Below are 4,855 nucleotides of genomic sequence, written 5' to 3' on the forward strand. Positions count from 1 at the left end.
TGCCCTGGATGTGCTCCCCCATCTTTTTTCCCCAGCCAACTCACGTTTCTCCTGCAGATTATAGTTCAGTTATCACTACAGTAGAGAAGCCTTCTATGTCCACCACTCTAGATCAGATTCCCACTAACCAATATTCTTGATCTCCCTTAATTACACAGCTTTGCAAATTTCCTCTTCTCCTTGTATTAAGTAGCAGCTACCTCATGGTAGTGACTAACTTTTGTTTAGCACTTTGCTGTTTACAAAGGATTGTCACATATTTTTATTTCATGTGAACCTCAAAACCAACCCTTGTGATACATGGATGAATGCTAACACTTCCACTGAATAGAAGATAAAGCTGACCTTGAAAGCAAGGAGGAGACTTGCCTATGACCAAAACTTGCCTAAGATTTGTCCAAGGAGCTTCTGGAGAAATTCCATTATATTTGCATGCTATTGCCTCTAACCTGTTGGAGAAAGAACATTATGTGTGATTTTTCTTTCTTCTCCAGTGTATATTTTCACCAGATTTTTAAAAGTTGTTTTATTATTAAATCTCTAGTGTGGTTTATGACATGAGATTTTTCATATTGTTAGGGTAACTGTCACAGTATTTGATATTCATATTATAGTATTTGAGTATTTGTCACAAAACAAATAAATACTCGGCCAGTTTTCAATTTTCGTAACAGCCAGAGGCAGTGATAGCTGAGTTAGCAATAAGGAAGATAAGAAGTTTAGAGGGGAGAGCAAGGATCTAGAACAACTGCAAAGAAAGGTAAGCAAAGGTTCTGACAAAAATTTTTTTTTTCTTCCTCAAAACTCCCTCTATTCTGGTTAAATATTCTTTGATGTTTCAGTGCTCTGTTGGAGCCAGTCAGCACCAGCTCACAAAAGCCAGTTGTTAAATATTTAGAAGTTTTGTGAATTGGTAACTTAAAAATTGGCCATGATGAGAGCATTTACACCACAGATATCAGAAACACCGCAAGCTAGTACTTTTTCATCTTAGAGAATGTTTATGAGCACACCACTAGATGTTAACCACATTTATTACTAGAGATGATTTTTTGTAAGTGACGTGGCAAGAGCAATTAAAGAAAAACAATAAAGTAATAATAAATGTTCCTTATAGATTTTATATCTTAGAGGTTCTCGTATATTTTCTCATTTAATCTTCACAAAAAGCCTATGGAAGCAGTAGAAAAGGTATTATTTATTAACTTATTTTATAGATAACCTGAGGTGCCAGATATTGGTAATGGCAATGTTGAGGCTAAAATCAAATATTTCTGTGGCTTTGTCTGATATCTTTCCCACGTTATATAGCCTTAACCCCTGCTCACTGGGAGTGCTTTACTAGGGTAACAATTTGTGCTTTTGAGAGAACAAGGCAGAAACACACAAGTTTTATGCAGACTTTGCCATACTTGAAAATGGATGGGAATTCTGTTTTTGTTTTTCCACTGACAATCTGTGGAATCTGGAATGTTTTTCCTGAAAAAAGAACCCACATGACCATGTGCTAATGTGAGTTTTTTTAGCCCTGGTTTGCCACAACCCTCTGTTTGTTTTCTCTTAAATGTTAATTTCTAATTTGAAAAACCTGCTCAGAGAATAAACACTGAACTCTTCAAGACTATTTTTAAATATCTTCTTGGTTGCTTGGTTAATTGGAGCATGTATATGCTGGATTGACAGTTCTAATGATTGAATCTATTTATTTATCCTTAGCTTAGAAATATTACTGAGATTGTGGGGGGGGGGAGGGGAAAGGGGGAATGAGGGCAGCAAGATGGTGGGATAGAAAGTCCCAGCCCTCGTTCTCCCACAGAAACACAGATTTAACAATGATATAAGTAACACAATACCTTTAAGAGAAGTCCAAAATCCACTTAAGAACTTGCAGTACATCAGATGACACAGATCCAAGATCACACTGAAATGGTAAGAAGAACAATTTCTCTTTACTCATGTCATCCCCTCCCCTGAGCTGACACAATTCAGCAATTCAGTGTCAAGAGGAATTGTTACTTCTCTCGGGGGTGGGGGGTGCGGGGGTGTGTGTGGAGAGTGGACAGCTTCCCTGGGCTTTCAGTGTACTCTCTGAGGCACTGATTTCTGTCTCAACTCACACAGAGTGCAAAGGGCTGCCATCGTCGGGACAACAGTTAGGGAAATGGGCACCTTCCTGCAGCCAGTCAGGCTCTGCAAGTCTTCTAGAAAGTGCAGAACTGAGGCCTCTCCTGCAGGATGATGGGAGAAGTGGAGCATGGTTTCAATGTCCCAGCCTTTTAGTACCCTCTCCCAGGGATTGGTACTATAGACTAAACATTTGTATTCCCCTTCCCCTCCATTCATATTTTGCAATCCTAAACCCCTATGTGATGGTATTAGGAACTGGGACCTTTGGGAGGCTACTGGATAATGAGGGCAGATCTGTCATGAATGGGATTCATACCTTTATAAAAGTGACCTCAAAGAACTCCCTCAGCCCTTCCACAGTGTGAGGACACAGTGACAAGAAGGCCATCTATGAACCAGGAAGCAGGCTCTCACCAGACACCAAAACTGCAAACACTTTGACCTTGCAATTCCCAGCTTCTAGAACTGTGAGAAATAAATTTCTATTTGTTTATAAGTCACCAGTCTATGGTATTTTGGTATAATAGGTCAAACTTATTTTATGAAGCTAGCATTAGTCTGATACCAAAGCCAGATAAAGACACTACAAGAAAATAAAACTTCAGACCACTATCCCTGATGAATATACATGTAAAAGTCCTCAATATAGTATTACCAAACTGAATTCAGCCACATGTTAAAAGGATTATATACTACGACAAAGTGGGATTTATTCCTGGGATGGAAGAATGATTCAAGATATAAAAATCAGAGGGCGCCTAGTTGGCTCAGTTGGTTAAGTGCCTGCCTTCAGCTTGGTTCATGATCTCAGGGTCCTGGGATCCAGCCCCATGTGGGGCTTCCTGTTTTACGGGGAGCCTGCTTATCCCTCTCCCTGCCACTCCCCCTGCTGTGCTCTATGTCTAATAAATAAATAAAACCTTAAAATAAATAAACAAATAAATATCAATTAATGTGACTCACCAGATTAACAGGAGACTAAAAGTCACATGATCATCTCAATAGATGCAGAAAAAACATTTGAAAAATTCAACACATTTTCACGATAAAAATTCTGAACAATCTAGGTATAGAAGAAGTTTACCTCAACAGAATAAAATCCATATATGAAAAACATCAAAACTAACATTATAGTTAATGGTGAAAAACTGGAAACTTTCCTCTAAGATCAACAATGAGGTAAGGATGCTTACCCTCACCCCTTCAATTTAACTATAGTACTGGAGCTATATTAGTACATAAATACACTATAAATAATGCCAACTTTAGTCCTGGAAGTCCTAGACAGAGCAACTAAGCAAGAAAATAAAAGGCCTAAAAATTGGAAAGGAAGAAGTGAAATCATCTATTTCCAGATGACAGAATCTTATCAGTAGAAATCCTAAAGATTTCACAAATTGTTAGAATTAATAAATTCAGTAAAGTTACAGGATACAAAATCATCATATAAAAATTAGTTGCTTTCTATATACTAACAGTAAACTATACAAGAGGGAAATTAAGAAAACAACCTCATTTATAATAGCACCAAAAATCGAATACTAAGGAATCAAATACTAAGAATCAAATACCAAGGAATAAACTTAACCAAGGAGGTGAAAGACTTGTATGCTCAAAACTATAAATCACTGATGAAACAAATTGAAGAAGACACAAATAAATGGAAAAACAGTCCATGTTCACAGATTGGAACACTTAATATTGATAAAAATTTCTATACTACCCCAAATTATCTACAGATTCAATGGTTGAATCCATTGAACGATTATTAAAATCCCAATGATATTTTTATAGAAAAAGATGCTAGAATTCATATGGAACCACAAAAGACCCCAACTAGCCAAAGCAATCACAAGAAAGAAGAACAAAGTTGGAGGTATCACACTTCCTAATTTCAAACTTTATTACAAATCTATAGTAATCAAAACAGTATGATACTGCTATAAAAACAGGCAAAGAGACAAATGGAACAGAGTTGAAAGCTCAGAAAGAAATCCAGACCTATGTGGTCAACTGATCTTCTACAGGGATGCCAAGAATACACAATGAGGAAAGAATAGTCTCTTCATTAAATGGTGTTGAGAAAACTGAATATCCACATGCAAAAGAATGAAAGGGGACCCTTATCTTACACCATACACAAAAATCAACTCAAAATTAATTAAAGATTTAAAATAAGACCTGTAACTGTAAAACACTTAGAAGAAAACATAGGAGGTAAGCTCCTTGACATTGGTCTTGTTAATGACTTTTTGAATATGACACCAAAAGCACAAACAACAAAAGCAAAAATAAACAAGGAGGATTTTATCAAACTAAAAAAAACCAAAAAACAAAAAAACCACTTCTGTACAGCTAAAGAAACAATAGAGTGAAAAGGGAACCTACAGACTGGAAGAAATTATTTGCAAAAACTACATATCTGATAAGAGATTAATACCCAAAATAGATAAGAAACTCATACAACTAAATAGGAAAAAAATAACCCAATTTTTTAAAAATAGGCAAAGGACTTGAATATATATTTTTTCAAAGAAGACATATAAATGGCTAAAAATTATATGAAAATATCAATGTCACTAACCATCAGGGAAAAGCAAATCAGAATTACAATGAGATATCATCTGACCCCTGTTAGGATGACTATTACTAAAAACACAAAAGTTAACAAATGTTGGCAAGGAAGTGGAGAGATTTGAACCTTTGCACATTGTTGGTGGGAATTTAA

This window comes from Leptonychotes weddellii, chromosome 4 (assembly GCF_054177405.1).
Source record: "Leptonychotes weddellii isolate Sample4059 chromosome 4, ASM5417740v2, whole genome shotgun sequence".
NCBI lineage: Eukaryota > Metazoa > Chordata > Mammalia > Carnivora > Phocidae > Leptonychotes > Leptonychotes weddellii.